The sequence below is a fragment of the Cryptomeria japonica genome, chromosome 1 (assembly GCF_030272615.1).
Source record: "Cryptomeria japonica chromosome 1, Sugi_1.0, whole genome shotgun sequence".
In the NCBI taxonomy this organism is placed as follows: Eukaryota; Viridiplantae; Streptophyta; class Pinopsida; order Cupressales; family Cupressaceae; genus Cryptomeria; species Cryptomeria japonica.
In genome coordinates this window covers 21986115-22007889 of record NC_081405.1, presented here as the reverse complement: position 1 = coordinate 22007889, position 21775 = coordinate 21986115, and positions in this window count along the sequence as shown.

Sequence of the window (21775 nt, the reverse complement as noted above, 5' to 3'; positions counted from 1 at the left end):
CAAAAATGTCTTACCAAAACTGTATGCTCAAAACTGCGTGCTCCCCCTGAGCAGATGAACCATTTTTCTCATTCCTCTACTCCCCCTTTGACATCAATGACAAATTTTGTCATTTGCTATCAATGGAGTCTTGCCTAAATTCTTGTAACCGGTGGGTTACAATCTGAAAAAATGTCTGTCTGAACTAGATTTATTCCATTGTTGAATGTTTTGCAATCTTTTATGGCTTCTTGAGTCCTCTGCACTGTACCCGTGAGTATGTGCATTTTCTCTTCTAATGTCTTTAGTCTGGGAACTAGAGCCTCAGATATTTCTTTTCTCAAAGAAATAAGATACTCTAGTCTTTGACCAAGTCTGCATTTTAAGTCCTTTTCTTTGTCCTTTATTCTTTGTTTTTCATTTTCCAGCTTCTTGATTTTCTCTTCATGCTCTGCAATTTTCTTCTCTAATTCTAAAAATGAGTCTGATGTTCCAATCAGATTATCAGCAATATTATTAATCTTATCCTATGCTTTTCTGATTTCTTTGTCAAGATCCTCTATTAATACATCCATTTTGCAAGTGTCCCTGTACAATTTCTTGAAGTCAAGAATGATTTCACTGAGTTTCGGTAAAAGAGTATCCATTTCCTCTTTGTTCTTATTCACAATTTCCATAAAGAATTTTTCTTTCTCTTTTATCATTCTTTCCTTAAATGTATCCTCATTTATTTTGTTCAATGTTATTAGGTTGTCAGTTATATACTTAGACAATGTGTCTAATTGGCTCAAAGAATCTTTATTCTCAACATTGCACTTTGGTGCTATCATCTTTAAAACTAGGAAAGTGTCATCTATAGCCTTATAGGCTTGTGCATTGCACTCTGTTATTTTCTTTATTGAATCTAATAAGACCTCAACTACATTAGTAGGTTTGAATTCTGTCATGGTTGTACTGGATGTTTGTCCAATAGTTTTTACAATCTATAATCTACCGGTTGTAGTTGTAGCTTTGCTTTCCTCTTTCTCTGGAGGATCTGTTTGGGTTTGCATTTCTACAAAAAAAAATTTAGGCTTTTCAATTTGGGCCGGTGGCACTATCTTTGTTGGTACCTGTGAAAGAGCCTATTTCTCTACCTGTTTCTCTATGTTGTCCACTGCCAGTTTTTCCTCTGTGTTGCCTGTTGCCAGTGACTCAGTTGGTGTTTCAATTTTAGTAGGTTCTGGTGGCTTAGTGGATGCATCAATATGCACATCTGTGGTTTTTGCCTTTCCAGTGTCTGGGGGTTCACTTGATCCTTCAGTTTGTTTTAGTTACCCAATTTCAATGTTTTCTACTACAATATTTCCTGCCGGTGGCTCTGTTGCCACATTTGATTTCTTAGTAGATTCATTATCCACCACAATATTAACTTCTTGAGTTTCAATGTTCATTGTATATAACACCTCAGAATCAAGATTTGTATCCTCATGTGGTGTGTCCATACTCTCAATTGCTGGTTGATGTCAGTAGTGTCTACCAGTGGAGTATCTAGAGGCGGTGGGGGTAAGTTGTCTATTATCTTTTTACTGGGAGGTCCACCTACCTTACCTTTTACTTTGCCCTTGTCCTTTTGATATACCTTGAAGGTTTTAGGTTTTTGATACTCTTCCTATTTCTCCTTTTCTACCAAGAATATGTCCCATGCATCTATTGTTTCCTTTGTTACCTAATTCACTCTTTCTGCCATCATTTCTACATGTTGGTGAGTAGTTGAGAATACTGACCAGTTAGCCTCAGAGATTAATTGATCTATCTCATCAGGTGAGTTAACAGGGTGCAGTGCAAGTAGTTTTTCAATCTTTATTTTCTTATCTAGCTCAACAATAGCTACTCTTCTAGCTTCTAGTCTATTATATAGATTTGCTAGTATTTCATCAACAACTTGCATCAAAAATTTCTTGAAAATATCTAAGTGTAAGATTACACTGTTCTCTACTTTCTCTTTGTCATCAATGGATAGTGTGTCATATAATTTTTTGATGTTCTTTAGCTTTCCATCCTCTGTAATTTCACCGAGAAGTTTATCAATGGGTGCAATAGGTTGTTGTGTCTTCTTCTTAGAAGTCATCTTCTTTTTATTTGGAGTTAATTTCTTTGCTGGTGGCCTCACTACTTGTTGCTTCTATCTTGTCCTCTTTGGTGTAGGAGAAGGTGTCGGTGAAGGTTTTCTTTTCCTTTCAACTCTCCTAAATACAGTAGGTATGTCACTTTCTGAAGAAGTTCCAACCGGTGAAAAGTGAGTTTCTAGTTGAAGTTCTTCCAACTCACTTTTAGTTATACCGGTTTGCTTTAGCACATCTTCTTTAATAGCTTTTGCCTGTCGGGTTCCTTTTCTAATAGTTGCCTCAACCTTCTTAACTCTTTTCCTTGATTTAATTTGGCTTTCTATAGTTTCAACATTACCAAATACTTTATCTTCCAGTTTCTTAGGAGCTTCCAGGAGGACTTTTGCATAAGTTTCTATTATGTTGTCATCATTCTCATACCCCATTTCAGTTACCCAGATGGTTCTAGGAATAACTACCTCCATCTAAATTTCATCTTTCTTTATTACAAAACAGATTTCCTTTTGGTACTTATCCACAATAGCTTGTGATATCCTTACTCTTTTTTTCATTCAAGCCTTTAGTGCTTGAAAGTGCTCATTTATGGTTTTCTCCCTATTCTCTCCCATATTGTTTAGCAATTCTAATAGTTGTTTTCCTACCGGTATATCAAATCCAAAATCTTTAGCACCAATACCAAGTACTTGTTTGGTTATGTATAGCATCAGAAAAACAAGTAGGTTTCCAAATCTGAATGTTCCTTTCTTTTCCCTTTTGATCTTTCCTAGATTGTCTATTATCTCATCTTTAAGCCATTCACATATGTCTATCCTTGCATTATCATTTACCATATCATAGGCACTCTTTGTTAGGTCTTGGAGACAACTAAGAGGGGGGGGGGGGGGGGGGTTGAATCAGTTGTCTAATAAATTCAAACCAAAAACCATTTAACCAACTTAATGCTTATTATCGGTGATGTCATGGAAATGGGGACAAGGCAACAACAAAGTTCAATGTTAATAAGTTAGTTTCAACCATAAAAACAAAACAAAGAACTAAAAACCATTCCAAACATATCAAAAGAGATTTCAAAAAGCATGAAAGAAGTTTAACAAAATAAAAGAAAGGAGAAGAGCCTCCCTAAGATGCTTCCATGATGCCTTTCGATGCTTCTCCCTTGTTTCTCCCCTCTCCAAGTCCCAAATGAGTGTAGCTCTTAGCTTTTAGCACTAGCCATGGATGCCATATGGAGATTCAAGATGGTTGAATATGATAATCAAATGCTATGCAAGTGTAGATAGTGATGCTATGAAAAAGCTCTATGCTAATACCAGTATAACAACAATACTCTAATGCTTCTTTTTTTTTTTGAGGAGAAGGGTTCTATTTATAGAAGAAATGGGGAAATGAAGGGTTAAGATTGAGTAATCTTAACAAGGGTTAGGATTGAAAGATATTCAATCCATGTGAGACTTTCAACCCAATCCCATGTTGACAAGTGTCACTATGAGGAGGCTTGAGAGGAGAGATAAGGAGCATTAAATGCTTGAGGGGACATGATGGTTACCCTAGTCAAAGAAATAAATGCTTTGAAGAGACACATGGGTTACATGAGGGTTAAGTTAGGGGTCAAAGTCCTTAACCATGGGTGCAAGTGGAATTAACCATTAATGGTCATGTAAGAGCCATAAGTGGTTTGGAAGACTTTAGAGGTTAATTTGTTGAACACACAAAGCATTAATTGCTTTTCAAAGACTTTGGAGTTTTTGAGAAGTGACTTCAATTTGCTTAGGAATGTGACAATATTTAGGGGATGGATTAGGTTAATTAGGAAAGGTTTAGAAGAATCTAGAAGGGGTTTAGGCATGCAAGTGGATTTTGTAGGAAAATGCAAGTGGGAGGAATTTTGGTATTTTCAATTAAAATAAAATCATTTATTTCAACTAAATGGTGTAATTTACATTTGGATAAATATTCAAATAAATATTAATTTATTTAAATGAGAAAAAGGAAGATATAGCATTAAAATGCTTGAAGACGTTGAGGGAAACCATTAAAGGCTTGAAGACTTTAAGGGAAGCAATTAAAGTCTTAAGAAGACTATAGAAGGAAGCCATCAAGTTTGAAGACTTTAAAGTCATTAAGTTTGAAGACTTTAAGGGAAACCATTAAAGGTTTGAGAAGACTCTAGAAGGAAGCCATTAAGTTTGAAGACTTTAAGGGAAACCATTAAAGGTTTCAAGTGGGTGAGGATAAATAGGATTTTAAATAAATAATTTATTTAAAATAGTTCTGCAACTTGCATTTGTAGGAAAATGCAAGTGGGTGGAGGATAAAGGTGATTTAAATAAATGATTTATTTAAAATAGTTGTGCAACTTGCATTTGTAGGAAAATACAAGTGGGTAGAGGATAAAGGTGATTTAAATAAATGTTAATTTATTTAAATGTGAGAGGTGGGATTTTGGGGGGTTTAAATAAATATTAATTTATTTAAATGTGAGAGAAGATTTAATTAAATAAATATGATTTATTTATTTAATTAATGGTCTGAATTTGGGTAAGTGAATTAAATCAAATAAATTGAATAGTTTATTTAATTAATAGGAGAAGAGGGTTAAGATGAATTAATTAAATATATTAATTTAATTAATTATTGATTGATGGTTAAATAATCAAATAAATACTAAATCTTCATTTTAATTAAGTGGACAGATTTATGTGACTATAATCGATAAACCAGTTAAGTATGCCGGTAGACAATGTTAACAATAAATTGCTATACCAGTAAAGATTAATGTATGAAACATAAACATAAAATCATCCACAACACATAACACCAATATTTGTATGTGGAAACCCTATAAGGGGAAAAACCACGGTGGGAAACCTTACCCACAATCAGATGATACTACTATAGATAGTAAGTGTACATAAATGGGGTCTACACATGCAGAAAGGCCAACAGCTTAGAGCTCACTGCTCAATCACAAAATGGGAATCACACTAACTACAGTTGGATGGTTAAATCCAATAAGAATGTACTACACAAAATAACATCTTCATATGTTGGATTCGGTACCGGTGTAATGATGATATGCTTCTACAAAAACCTAGCTTCACCTTCAAATGATGTCTTCGTGTATACCTCTGCTTAATATCGCATATACCTTCTCACAATTCTTCTTCTTGCATTCCACATTCGATCTTACAAATAAGATCTTACATTTATACCATAACCTAAGACCAATTTTAGTAGGTCGGCTCTACAAGATATTACAATAAAAACATTTTACAAACAATATAATATCCGATGCAATAACCAATTGAACATGTCGGCTTAATGCATTTACAACAATAATAAATCATCTCCACAGCATGCCATGCTGATCTGGAAAAGATAAACCTGCCGGTGTAACCCTAGATAACCCTGAACCTATTTGTCGGTAAAAGCAAATATGCAAACATGAATATACCAATGATTAATTCTTCAAAACAAAGTGTCCACACGATGTCTTCAACATTACCAATTGTCTTCCATATCATTCCAAGTGTCGGTGAACATTATATCCTGCCGGTGAACCATATACTAGTAACTGTACAATAGTTACTTGCTTGCTGGTGAATGTTGTTGGATCTCCAAAGTGCTAGTATTCCAATAGGTGTTGACATCAATGACAAAACCATACCAAAATACCAACACTCTTAATACATATGCTAGAAACTGAGTTTAACCTATTTGCATGTGTAGCCTTGTAACCTAAGATCATACTGATAAATCTGATATTTGTATCCTTTACATCATTTACCCTTAGTGATCTTTTATCAAATATTGCACCGGTTAGGTTTGTCACTAAGTCATTTGAGACCTTCTTAGCTTTGTCAAGCTTGTTCCCAGTGGAAGGTAACCTTGTTGCTGCCCTTACTGCTTCTTTTGTGATCTTGTGAATAGAGTCTAACCAGAAAAATTCACCATGTACTTTGCTTAACACCATTCTTATGATATCCTTGGGGAAATCTGAGATACTAAGTATTTCAGTGAAACCTAGGGTTTCTACTATCTTGTGTTTAGGTTTGACATTTTTGGATTCATCACAAATTACATTCTCGTACATATTCTTAATTTCATCATCACCTAGTTCATCAATATGACAATGTATATAAATTCTAAGGTCTTCAACATATACTACTCCTTTAGGGATTTGGGAGAATGCACCTATGCTGTCATCTTTCTTAGCAATTTCAGGAACTAGCTAAAAAATAGGTCTAGTTCGCTTAACAACTTCAACAACAGTAGGGTTTGCAATAAATTCAGGAGTGGATGAAGATGCCATAGCTATAAATACCCTAATCTACCTTAAGGATGAATGCTTGATGGATTGCTTCACTTCTTTGCTTGGAGTATCTTCGCTTGGGAATTTTCCCGCTCTCAAAGATTTGAATGCTCGGTGAATGAAAAAAGAGACAAAATACTTGCTTTATAATGTTATTTTCAGCAACTACCACATTTAATACTTGTCGGTTAAGTCACAACTTAAGTCATCTGCCGGTATAGAAGTAATTTCAACTTCTCACCATCAACCGAGGGAATAATAGCATATTTTTCATTTGTTGCTAAACCCCCAAAATAATTTTCTTCAGTTAGATGAGGAGTCTCTTGTCGGTGGAGTATTACTCTGTTCTACCGGTGGAGGTGTAATCATATCAACATTTTGATCGGACTTTCTGATCCATTATTTTGAAAATTCTTGCTTTACCTCTTCAACTTTTTCTTTACCTTTCAAACTAGGACCTTTGTTATTTGTCAGTGATGCCTTACTTCTGTAAAACTTAGCAATATGTCTGATCTTGTTATAGGCATAACAAGTCAAATTGTTCTTTTGAATAGCTTTCCCATATCCTATGCTGGTATGTGTTCTGCATTGATTAGATAAGTGCCCAAATCTTCCACAAACATAACATCTCACATTCATTCTACAATTTTCTGAATTATGACCAACTTTGTTGTATTTAGAACATTGACCGGCAGGTGTATTAGTATTTAGATAATTTCTAGATCTACACTAATTTGCTCTATGACCATACTTGTTATAGTTAAAGTATTTTCCATTAAATTTATAAGCAGTAGGTTGTCTTAGCGGTTTGCTATGATCATGATTGTTTGCAGTGCCGGAGCTTTCACCAACTTCAAAGCCAAACCCATTTGTATCACCATTAGGTTTTTGATTCTTCAGCATGTCACCAAGTTTTTTTGAATTTTTCTTGAATTTTTCTTTGTGATGATTTGCGGCAGTTAGTTCACTTTCCAAGATTCCTTTTTGTCTTATGAGTTCAGTTTTGTCATTTTTTGTGTGCATTAGATCTGTCTTCAACATATCATTTTCATGACTAAGTCTTGTGTTCTCATTTCCAACATCATTTAGTCTTTTGGCCAAGTCTTGTTCATTCTTCTTCCTATCTTCAATTTCTTTACAAAATCTTGTAGTCATATCCTGCATCTCATTCTGTGTTGTACTGATCTCTTGTCTTAGCTTATTTACTAGATCATTAAGAGTTTCTTTTTCATCATTCTCATTCTGCATCTTTTCACAAAGTTCTCTTCTCTTATTTCTTGCAATGGTAAGATTTTATTGAAGTGCTTGAATGATATCCTGAGCAGCCTTTAGATCATCTTAAAGTTTGATATTCTTCACCTTTTCTGCATCATAGTCTAAAAGAGTTGTTTTCAATTGTTCTCTCAAGTTTTTCATCTCTACCAGTGACAAGATCTTCCTCAAGCTATTAGGCTTCTAAAAATAGAGGACCAAACTCTAATACCAATTGTTAGGATTCCCAAAGATACTAAGAGGGGGGGTGATTCAGTATCTAACCAGTTTCTAAATTTATTTGAATTAAAACATGTAAAGCATATCAATATTGTGTACTGGTAAACCAAAAATAATGCAGTAAACAAGAATAACAACAACCACATGAAAACAACACCATAACATAGTATTTTAATGAGGAAACCCGGTGTGGGAAAAATCTCGATAGGATTTGTGACCCACAATATTCACTTACTAGCCAATAAGGGAATATTACTATTTTACAAGAGGGGCCTACACATGCAAGAAGGCCAAGTGCCTAGAGCTCACTGCTCAATTACAAAGGAAGTCACATTGACTTACAAAAATGGATTATACAAATCCAATGTCTTGTACTACTTCAAATTAGCATCTGCTATGCCAGATCCAGTACCGGTTTTAGCTTTGCTTCATACATAAACCCTTAACCTATAATTCACATATTAGGTCTGCATAATTTTGCCTATTACCTTATTCATAAATGTTCTACAATGATCTCATACATATATGAGTCATAGTACAACTCGCCATGTCAGCTTACAATGATTTTACAATTAATTACAAAATATATTATCAACAAAATTCATGTCGGTCAGAGTGTCGGTATCCATCCTTTCACTATCGGTGTTCTGTGTGTGGGTGTAGAGTTTGTCATTATTAGTGCCAGTATATTTGTTTTGTCGGTATCATATGATTGCAAGGTTGTCATCAATGACAAAACCTTCAATCACCTACAATTTCTCATTGGAGTGTGCATTTGCCAACAATTGGTATCACGATTTTAGCTCTGCTTCATACATAAACCCTTAACCTATAATTCACATATTAGGTCTACATAATTTTGCCTATTACCTTCTACATAAATGTTCTACAATGATCTCATACATATATGAGTCATATTTCAACTCGCCATGTCGGCTTACAATGATTTAATAATTAATTACAAAATATATTATCAACAAAATTCCTATCGGCCAGAGTGCCAGTATCCATCCTTTCACTGTCGGTGTTCTATGTGTCAGTGTAGAGTTTATCATTGTTGATGTTGGTATATTTGTTTTGCTGGTATCATATGATTGCAAGGTTGCCATCAATGAAAAAACCTTCAATCACCTACAATTTCTTATTGGAGTGTGCATGTTACCAGCATGGATGTTGATCAGTGTTTCTAAGTTATGTCAGGAATATAATGGAGGTCTAGTAAGATTTGGAGATGATAAAGCTTGTTTGATAAAAGGAAAATGAGCTATATCTCTTGATGGTAAGCATAATACTGACAATGTTTACTATGTAGAAGGTTTAAAGCATAATCTTTCGAGTGTTGGTCAATTAGTTGAAAAAGGATTTCAGTTACAATTCAAGAATGGAAAATGCAAAATTATGAACAGAACTGGTTTGGAAATAGCAACCGGTAATCAAACTAGACGTAACATCTTTCATTTGAATAACAGTGAAAAGACATGCTTGATTGCACATATTGATGAAAGTTGGCTATGTCATAAGAGACTCTGTCATGTAAATTTTGATTGCATTGTGAAAATCAGTACAACTAAGGTAGTTAGAGATTTACCTAAGATTGTTAAACCTCACAATCCGGTATGTAAGGAATGTCAATTTGGAAAACAAGTTAGAGAATCTTGTAAAAGTATTATAGAAAAATCCAATAATGCTCTTGACTTAATTCACACTGATTTATGTGGTCCAGCTAGAACTAAAAGCTTACAAGGTGATAGATATTTCATGCTAATCATTGATGACTATTCTAGAATGTGTTGGGTTATTTTTGTTAGAAAAAAATTAGAAGCACTTGGGAAATTCAAACTATTCAAAGCAATGGTAGAAAATGAAACCGGTAAGAAAATCAAATGTCTAAGATCAGATCAAGGAGGTGAATTTACATCTAAGGAATTTAATGCATTCTGTGAAGTAAATGGAATCAGAAGACAATTATCAGCACCTTGGACACCACAACAGAATAGAGTTGTAGAAAGGAAAAATAGAACTATCTTGGATGCAGCTAGAAGTATGTTATCTAAAGAAAATCTACCACATGTATATTGGAGAGAGGCAGTAAGTACAACGGTCTATACATTCAACAAAGTTCACATCAAAGGTGAAACCAGTAAGACCCCTCATGAACTATGGTTTGGCATTACTCCTACTCTTAAATATTTTAGAATATTTGGAAGTAAATGCTATATTAGAAGAGATGGGTATATTGGAAAATTTGATCCTAGAAGTGATGAAGGAATATTTCTTAGTTATTCATCTAAGAGCAAAGCATATAGGTGTTTTAACAAAAGATTGCAGAAAATTGTTGAGAGTACAAATGTGAAAATTGATGAACAATTTAGAGGAACTTCAAGGTATATAGACTCTGAACCGACAATAGAGATACTGACAAATGAACCTAAATTGAATCCACCAGTACAAAATGAAGACCCAGTTACACCGGTATTATTTGAAAATTCCACTATAACTGAGGAATTGCAGCAAACGAAGACACCCCAGTATGTAAGATTGAACCACTCTGAAAATTAGATAATTGGAAATAAGTATCAAGGAGTTATGACAAGAGGAAGACTGGCAAGTGAAGAGGTATGTCTTATTTCTCAAATTGAACCATCATCAATTAATGAGGCATGTGAAGATAAACACTGGATTAAAGCTATGGAAGAAGAATTAGAACAAATTGAAAAGAATAACACATGGACATTAGTTCCCCGGCCTAAAGAAAAAAATATAATATGAACAAAATGGGTATTCAGAAACAAACTTAATGAAGATGGTAAGGTAATCAGAAATAAAGAAAGACTAGTGTGTAAGGGATATTCTCATAAAGAAGGAATTGATTTTAATGAAACCTTTGTACTGGTAGCTATAATTGAGGCAGTCAAATTATTCTTGGCTTTTGCAGCACACAAGAACTACAAAGTATATCAATTGGATATTAAATGTGCATTTCTGAATGAAGATCTTGAAGAAGAAGTTTACATTGAGCAACTTGATGGAATTTCTTTGACAAATAATAAAGATATGGTTTGCAGGTTAAGGAAAGCTTTGTGTGGATTAAAGCAAGCTTCAAGAGCTTGGTATGCTAGATTGGATAAATATCTTTTAAAGATTGGTTTTTCTAAAGGTAATGCTAACAGTAACTTATACTATAAAGTAAATAATGATGACATCTTGGTTATAGAAGTTTTTGTTGCTGATATAATGTTTGGAGGAGAAGATGGTTTATGTAAAGACTTTTCTATTGAAATGTAACAAGAATTTGAAATGTCTATGATTGGAGAGATAAAATTCTTTTTAGGATTCTAGATTTCATAGACTGGTAAAGGTATATTCTTGAGTCAATCTAAGTACTTGAAGGAGTTACTAAAGAAATTTGGGATGGAAAACTCTAAACTGGTAAGCACACCTATGACTACAAATGACAAATTATCACTAAGGGATGAATCTACACCTATTAATCTGACTAGGTACAAATCAATGATAGGAGGTTTACTGTATTTGACACAAACAAGACCTGATATTATGAATGCAGTATGTATTGTTTCAAGATTTTAGAGTAATCCTAGAGAAAATCATGAATCAGCAGTAAAAAGGATTTTCCGGTACTTACAAGGCACTACCAATCTTGGCTTATGGTATCCTAGAGATGAAAAATTTGAATTATGTGCATACACAGATGCAAATTGGGCAGGAGATGTGGATGATAGAAAAAGCACCACCGGCAAAGCATTTTTTCTTGGAAGCAGACTAATCTCTTGGTTGAGTAAGAAACAAAGTTGCACATCTTTATCAACAACAGAATCAAAATATGTTGCAGCAACAACTAACTGTACACAGGTATTATGGCTTAAGAAAATGTTGAAGGACATAAAGGTAAAAAGAAAGGAATGTATAACTATCTATTGTGATAACACTGGAGCAATTGATATATCTAAGAATCCGGTACTACATTCTAAAACTAAACATGTTTCTATCAAATTAAATTTTCTAAAGGAGAATGTTGAAGCAAAAGAAGTAAAACTGGTTTATGTGAATACTAAAGAGAAGATTGCAGATAATTTCACTAAGCCTTTGCCTAAAGAAACTTTTGAATATCTCAGAGATTAGCTTTGGGTCATACCCCCTCCAGTAGAGATTTAGACAGTTGATGTTTGTCATCAACCGACATAATTAATAGAGAAATCTTTTACTCTAGCTTTGATGAGGAGAGCTACTTCTCAGGAGGAGTAGTTGGTATACTGAATTGGTTGGTATTTTGTATTTGAACCTAGTTTTTGTATTAGCTTTCGCATTTGATGTCAAAGGGGGAGAGATTGCTATGAAAAAACACAAGGAAGACACATGTTACTCTCAGGGGGAGAGATTGTTACTCTAGGAGAGATTGATTACTCTCTATATCTGAATTTTGATTTTTGCTTATGATCTCTTTTGGAGATTGTTGGTTTTTGGTATTTGGCATTTCTATTTTAGCACTTTGATGGTTTTTCCATCTTGTGTTGCCATCAATGCCAAAGGGGGAGATTGTTGGTATTTTGGATATGTTGATATGGTTTTTTCATTGATGTCAACACCTATTAACACTTATCAACTCTGGAACTTTGGAGAATTGGCAATGTTCACCGGCAAGCAAGTGACTTTATGCACAGTCACTGGTATCTGGTTCACTGGTAGGATATAATATTCACCGGCACTTGGAATGACATGGAAAACACTTGGTTATGTTGAAGACATCATTTGGACACTTTGTCATGGAGATTTGTTCATTGGCATATTCGTATTTGTTGTTACCGGCAAATAGGTCCACAATAAGCACCGGCAGACTTATCTATTCCAGATCAGAATGGTACGCTTTGAAGATGATTTATTATTGTTGTAAATGCATTAAACCGACATGTTGTATCAATTATTGCATCGGTTATTAATTTAATTGTAAATTGCTTTTATTGTAATATCTTTTAGAGCTGACCTACTATAATTGGTCTTAAGGTTATGGTATATATGTAAGATCTTATTTGTAATATCAATATGTGATTGGGAAAAGAAATCATAAAAAGGTATATGCAAGAATAAGCAGAGCTTACACACAGACATCATTTGAAGGTTGAAGGAAGGTTTTTATGAAGGCGTATCAAAACTACACCGGTACCAAATCCAACATATAAAGATGCTATTTTGAGTAGTACATTATTATTGGATTTAACCATCCAATTGTAGTCAATGTGACTCCTATTTGTGTTTGAGCAGTGAGCTCTAGGCGCTTGACCTTTTTGCATGTGCAGACCCCATTTGTATACACATAGTATCTGCAGTAGTATCATCTGATTGTGGGTAAGGTTTCCCACCATGGTTTTTCCCCTTACAGGGTTTCCACGTACAAATATTGGTGTTATGTGTTGTGGATGTTATTGTCTTTCTGTTTCATGCATTAATCTTTATCAATACTACAATTAATTGATAAACTATCTACCAGCATAAATTTTGGTTTACCGATATTAAGCATTTGGCTTGGATAAGTTGTTTTTGGTTTAAATTTATTAGACAACTAATTCACACCCCCCCCCCCTCTCAGTTGTCTGCAGGACCTAACAATAAGTGATGTGTTGACATGAAGAAGTCAGATCAACCAAGTGAGTAGTTGTCAACCTGTAAAGCACATGACTGATGTACATGCTGGAGGGTCAAGGGTCAGGATGCTAGAGTTGTTGTTTGTGATAAAGAGGCAGAATGTTACCTAAATCACATCAACGCAGTAGGAGAAGAATGAACAAATCACAGGTATGTTGTGAAGTTGCAAAAAATAGGACTCCCTCCAGATGAAGATGCAGTCATCATGAGAGGTAATGAATGATAGTGAATGCATCCACAATGGATCACATATGTTTGTTTGAAGATATGCTGCACAAATAGGGAAGTCACATGAGTACATTGTAGGATGTAGAAGACAAGGTGTCACTTCACTGGTAAGTGGAACTTATTTCCTATTACATATTCTGTGTATCATAGTTTTGTGAGATAACGAAGAAGAGGTGTGCATCAAGTGCATGAAATTAGGGATATGCACTAAACCGACTGAGAAGGAATGTTTAGATGTTGATACAGATCAAGAGTGTTTATCGGTATGTAATTCAACCACTAATATGGATAAGGTGTAGATGAAGAAGACTCCCCATCTGATGAAGATGTACATAAGGTAGGTTAGCAAGAGTGCTGACCGATTCCACCGGGAGAGAAGTAGAGTGCAAGGTTGATGACAGACCGGTTTGAGGGATTAACCGACAGGGTTAGTAAATTGACAGAGAAGAGAAACTGGTAGAGTGTTTGGTCAGTCATCCTATCTAGACTGACATGTAGAGTCAAGCTGGCAGCTAGTCGACATGGATGCCACATGAGTCAAGGTGGTGGACCTCCTTTCGGATGAAGAAGGAATGTACACCTACGGAGTAGTTGCAGAGTTGGTCGACATTAATGGAAGATCCCACAAATCATGGGACATGTTGTAGAGGTTTGCGTCATGAGGTCTAGAGGACAACTTAGGGCCAGCTAAGAGTGATTGAGGAGATCGAGGCAGATGAAGGAAACAACAAGACCGATCTTGGTGGTTCACCAAGAAATCAGCCGATAAGGGAAAAAGAAGATCGCCAAAGATGGAAAATATTTATTGGAAGGTATGTTAATGGCAGAGTTGTACATTTGGCTATTTGGGAGATCATATCAAACAAGATCTGATTGGATTTGGTTTGCCTCGAGGTTGATGAGGAAACCCTAATAGCCCATGTTTTTTGAATTAGTTTTTGGCGAGAAAACCAAGCTATAAATAATGAAGTCAAACTCATTGAAGGTTGTTGTTGAATGGAATAAGAGTGTGCTACTGTGAAGTGATTAAGTATTACTTCTGCATATAAGAGAAAAATAGCCAAGTTCTCAATGAGTATCTGAGAAGAGAGTGAGAATGAGGAAGAATCAGGTTGAAGTGTTCAATCGGTAGCAGTGCAAAACTTGTAGTGGTTATACCGACAGAGCAGAATTGAAGAGAGTTGTAGAGAAGGCAGATAGTGGATTGACAGAGTGTAGTACTGGTAAAAAGAAAAGAGTAAGGTGGAGATCTAGTAGAGTAGAAGAAGAGGAGAGGTGTACCAGTAGAGTTTACTGGTAGAGAAGCAGCAGATGAGAGCAACATGAGAAGTGTACCGGTGTAGCGGAGAAGGTATCTCAGTGGTAGAGTAAGGTATTTGGAATGGTTGCAAGATTCACTTGTAACAAAATAACTACTTTTGTGATTGATGTTTTCATAGTGACCATTGAGTTGTAGCTCAGTGCAGGGATTGTAGTTCCTTTGGGTGGTAGCCCATAAACAAGTTAGGGGTTGGTGCTCCTTGGGTTGGTGCCCTAAATCAAGGGTTGGTACTCCTTGGGTTGGTGCCCTAAATCAAGGGTTGGTGCTCCTTGGGTTGGTGCCCTAAACATTATAAGAGAGTTTTGATTGTGATGTTGGATTGGAACAGTAGACTCCAACAACATTGCTCACTGAGGTTTTCCCCATCTTGGGTTTTCCTCATATATGCTAGTGTTATGTGATGTTCCCTTGTGTGATTGCATTTGTGTTAGTCTCCCCACTAATCGGTATGACTACATTGTGTTAGATCCCATAACCAGTATACACACCTAGGTCACTAAAGAGAAAAGTTTGAGAACCGGTGGTACATTGTGTCTAACAATTGGTATCAGAGCATAGGTTCCCAGTTAGACGAGCTTTCTCCAGCTGGGGTAGATTTTGGCTTAAGGATACAATGATTTGTTTAGTGTCAATCCCTTCTCCTGTGTTTGATGGTTCAAACTATTCTATTTGGAGTTGTAGAATGGAAGTCTTCCTATCCTCCCTAGGATTCGATGTATGGATGTCAATTATTAATGACCTCCCTATGAATGCTAGTCCTCCCACCAGATCTAAAGAAGAAAGGAGATGCTTGTGCAATGAAGATGCCATGAGGACTATATTTAGTGGGCTCACAGGTGGATAGATGCAAAACACCAAAAAACTTATGGGAGAGATTGAAAAAGCTCTCTAGAAATGAGCCTACTACTGCAAAACTGGCTAGTGATGATTTGATGAGAAATGCATCTCATGTATCTGCAATTGATGAAGGAAGATCCACTAGCAGTTGGAACTTTGGTAAAGAAGGAACCCACCTCTTCATGGGTCAAGGATCTAAAGATGAAGTGCACACATCTGAAAGTGATAGGGAAAATAGATCCCATTGACAAGATGTGTTTGGCAGTGATGATGAAGAAGAAGAAGATGCAGAAGTATATCTTGAGTGTGAACTGGTAAGTGCTCTAGAAGAGATTCAAAATGTTAAAAATGATTTTAAAAACTACAAAAGATCAGTTCATGAGGATTGCTGCCAATTGAGAACCTGCCTTGAAGTATCAAACCAAAAGGTTGGTTTATTGACCACTCAACTAGAAGAGACAAAAATATTGACTGATGATTTGAAATCAATCTTGGACTCCAAGAAAAGTGAAAGCGAGAATCTGAGAAATGAATACAAGATTTTCAAGAATGCTACTATAATATAGTAGAATCAGCTGACAAAATGCCTTGAGGAATCTGAGAAATGCATCTTAGAGTTTAAGTGCTGGGAAAAGTTCACCAAGGTGTGCCGGTGTGAATATCTAGCATCTAGGCTAGAAGTTAAAGATAAATAATATCATAAGATGCTTGGAGAAATGGAGTCTCTCTGAATTGACCTTGAGAAGTGTTAGGATGAGCTCAAGGTAAGAATCTGGTTTGATGGGAGTAGTGATGCCTTGGACAAGATGTTGAAGAAGAAGAAGCATGCCAAGGACACTGAAGGATTAGGAAGTGGGGCTAGTGAATGCTCCACCAGCAAGAATGTCCCCCATAATGACATTCAATTTGTCTCCTCAAATGGAGAGAACAAGGGATATACCTTCACAGTCAGAAATACTCCCCAGAAGAAGGTTGACCTAAGAACAATTAGTGAGGACTTGCATACAAAAAGGGAGACCAATGCTACAAGAAGAAGGAACAATGTAGATCCCAAAGGTAAAGGGAAGATGGGAGAAGATAGTTTCACCAGAAGTAGGAAAATGAGGAAGCAACAAATAAGACCTCCTTCCGACAAAGGACAAAGAAATTCTATCTAATGGTATGGTGAAAGAATAAGTATCCGATAGAATACTGAGAGAGGGGCCTAAATTAGTATATTGAAAAATTGATACAAAGTTTCCAAACTCAAACTCAGTCACACAAAGCAAACATATCTCAATCAAGATCAATATTCATAAGAATACTTGACATCAACCGATTTAACTGTTATGACAACTTAACAATAAACAACTTCAATCTTGTAAACATAAACAATGCTTAATCATAACTCAACATATTCATCTCTCAATGCTTCTACTTATCATGCCTTATCAGAAGTTAATCAAATCAACAAATAAGATCATAACCACAAAAGAATTCACCACTTGACACAAATGTTTATACGTGGAAAACCCAAATAGGTAAAAACCATGGTGAGATGAGACTCACAAGGATAGCTATCTGAACTCTTATGAAGTTCGCCCTGTTAAGAGCCAAGCATGTTAAAGCCTTACAATAAGTCCTGTTAAGAACTAATTCCAGTTAGGAATCACTCAGTTAGGGGATTTACAAAAATGCCTTGATGAAAAGAACAATACCCTGTTAGGAGTAACCTTGCTGGAGGATTTAAGAATCCAGGCTAATGGACCACCTTGTTAGAGGATTTAATGAGTAACAAAGCTTGTTAGAGCTTACCCAGTTAAGGGATTTCAATTCTACTATAATTGTTAGAAAACAATAGGTTTTCTTGATCTGTCAGAGTATCACTACATTTGCTTGATCAGATCCTTCTAAGCTTCAATCTGGCTTCACTGAAAGTGCAGATCCATTCACTGGTTAGGAAACTACACACTCAACATGTTTCTATCAATCTTGCCAACCACCTTTACAAACAACTTTATCGACCTTAAATACAAATCAATTAGGTCGATAACACAACAAAAACCTAATTCTCATCATCAAGATTACAAACAAGTCGGTATAATCTTGACCGTTAGAAATCATGACAATCTTTTCACATTCTTCAAGAAAATTCCAACCGCTCCATGATCACTGCTTCATCAAACTTTGTAACTCATCACGTGCTATACATTAGATGCAATCCACTTTGCTCCTTCCCTAGACAATAAACAAATGCCCCAAAACAATTTGAACTTATCATCATACAATGATCACACGTGTCTCCATCATTATCGCTTATCAGATAATAAACCAACAAACTTGATTGATTAGGTATTAATAGCTGATAGGGTTTACCAATTACATTGTATAGAAAGGTTTTAACCCTTTACACCGGTTCACCAATTCAACTCACAAACTTTACATACTGGTTTACAACATCTTCCACAAAGCTCTTTTTATCGGTTACTAGCCAATATCAAAAACAACAATATCAATAATAACATGAATACCATTATTGGTTCAATTGACATCAATGACAACATATCATTAATGCAATCTCTATGCAAAATGCCAACAACCTCAATGCCAACAATCTCCCCCTTTGGCATTGATGGCAATACAAGTATCAACGCCTCTGATTGCTGCTAAGATTGGTGAATAGGAATCTTAGTTTACATTACCAATTATTCACCTTTCTCTGTTTGTCTTCAGCCTGCCGTTGCTTCACCTAATCAGACACATAATTCTTCTCCTCAATCACATAATTCTTCTCCTCAATCACATAATTCTTCTCCCCCTTTGATAGCAATGCCAAAGTGAAAGTAAAAAGAAAATGTAATTCTTCTCTCACTATGCATCAACATCATTCTGCAACTTGATGCTCCCCCTATGGAATACATCCACTTCTTCATCAATCCATGTAAAATTCTGCAAGTGGTTCAGGGACTGATGTAATCAGCATCATACTCAACTAGCGTCATGAAGAGGGACAACCCCCAATTGACTTCTAAGATACTTGAAAGTGGTCTTAAGCAAAGGTTTGGTAAATATATCTGCAAGTTGCTCCTTGGTAGAAATATGCTCCAAGATAACATCTTTACTTTGAACTTTTTCCCTCAACAAGTGATATTTCAATTCAATGTGCTTATTCCTTGTGTGCAAAATGGGATTTTTAGAAATGTTTATTGCACTTGTATTATCACACAAAATCTTTATTGGTTCTGAGATTTCCATCTTCAAACCTTCCAAATGTATCTCATCCACATAGCTTATGTGCAATTCATATTAGTTCCTACATACTCAGCTTCGGCAATAGATTATGAAGTACAACTTTGCTTTTTACTACTCCATGAAACTAGCCTTCTCCCTAGAAAGAATGCTCTACTGGTAGTACTCTTCCGGTCATCAATATTTCCTGCCCAATCAGCATCTGTGTATGCTTTCAAATCAAAATTTCCACCATATGGATACGATAACCCATAGTCAATAGTACCTTTCAGATATCTAAAAAATCTTTTGGTTGCCATCAGATGTGCCTCCTTTAGATTCTTCTAAAATCTAACAACAATACCAACTGCATGGGCAATATTTGGTCGACTGTGAACAACATAGTGTAATTTGCCAATCATTGACCTGCATTCTTTTTCATCTACAGACTTAGATGCATCTTCCTTGGACAATTTACAACCTATAACCATTGGGGTTCCAGCTGGTTTACAGTCACTCATGCCAAAAGTCTTCAAAACTTCTTTCACATACTTGGATTGAGTAATGAAAATACCATTCTTCATCTGCTAGATCTTTAAGCCTATGAAATTTTTTATTTCCCCTACTAATGACATCTCAAATTCATTCTTCATTTCATCTGTAAAACAATTACTCATGTCATCATTACCTCCAAATATAATGTCATCTACAAATACTTCATTGACCAGTATTTCATCTCCTTCAGACTTGAGATAACTATTGTTGTCATTACTGGTTCTAGCAAAGCCTATCTTCATCAGATGAGTGTGAATCCATTCATACCATGCTCTAGGTGCCTGCTTTAATCCATACAAATCTTTATGCAATTTGCATACCATGTCTTCCTTTTCTATTAATGCATAACCATCAAGCTGCTCTATATAAACCTCTTCTTCTAGTATCCCATTCAAGAATGCGGACTTAACATCCATCTTGTATACCTTATACTTCTTATGAGCTGCACATGCAAGCAATATTCTAACACCTTCCAGTCTTACTACTGGTGCAAAAGTTTCTCCATAATCCTCTCCTTCTTCTTGCGCATAACCTTTGCATACTAATCTTGCCTTGTTGTGAACTACAACACCATCTTCATTTAACTTGTTTCTGAACACCCATTTAGTACCTATAACATTCTTGTTTACCGGTCGAGGTACCAGGGTCCAAGTGTTCTTCTCAATTTGATCCAACTCCTCCTCCATAGCTTTCACCCAATGATCATCACCAAATTCCACCTTAGCACTTCTAGGATCAAAGGTGGAGATCATGCAAGAGTTCCCTCTTATTCTCCTTCTAGTTAGTACACCGGCATCCTTATCTCCAATTATCTATTCAAGACCGTGATTCAGTCTCACATACCTAGGAATAACATGATCATTCTCTTCAGGTTCAACTTCTTCATTATCATCTTCCTTTGAATTTATTTGTTCCGGTTGAACAAGTACATAAGGATTTTCTTTACCGGTTTCTGATTTGACAGTTTCAGGTGCCAAAAGCAAAATGCAAGGATCTTCATCCTTCTTCTCAGAATTGGTTCCTTCTTAAAATTCAGGACATTCATCTACACAAACATCAATACTCTCAACAATTTTCTATGTTCGATTGTTGAAGCATTTACAGGCCTTACTCTTGGTGGAATATCCAAGAAATATGCCTTCATCACTCTTAGCTTCAAACTTGCTTATGTAATCACCTCTTTTAATAAAACATTTGCTTCCAAATATCCTAAAATAGCTAACATCAGGTGATCTCCCATACCAATATCCATATGGGGTCTTGTCCTTACCTCTTTTCACCAAAACTTGGTTCATTGTGTAAACATCTATACTTACAGCTTCTTTCCAAAATATTTTTGCTACACCTTCTTGAATCAACATAGTCCTAGCAGCTTCAACCAATGATTGGTTGTTTCTCTCTGCTATACCATTCTGTTGTGGTATCCTTGGTGCAGAAAGTTGCCACTTGATACCATTATCATCACAATACTTAGTGAATTCCACATAAGTGAATTCACCGCATTGATATGTTCTTAGACATTTTATCTTTTTGCCACTCTCTTTCTTAGCTAAGGCTCTGAATGCCTTGAATTTACCAAAAGCTTCATTCGTATCCTTCAAGAATTTGACCCACATCATCCTTGAACAATCATAAGTGAAGATCATGAAGTATCTGTCACCTTGAATTCTTGTTCTTATTGGTCCACATACATCTGTATGAACCAAATCTAACAAGTTCTTTGCTAAGAAGGACTTTCTCTTGAAAGCTGAAGAATTCATCCTTCCTAGCTAACATTCTTTACAAAGAGCATTAATCGGTTTGTCTAGCTGAGGCATACCTCTTATTGTCTTAGACTTTCTTACTTTAACAATATTGTTAAAATTTATATGACAAAATCTCCTATGCCGAATCCAGCTATCATCTAATTTTGCAATCAAACAGTTGCTAACTTTAGGATTGAGATGAAATAGATTACCTTTTGTCTGTTTCCCAGTTGCAATCAATTCACCTTTATTGTCAAAGATTTTGCACATTCTATTTCTAAACTCCAGTGGGTGTCCTATATCATTAAGTTGTGCCACACTTACAAGCTTGTGC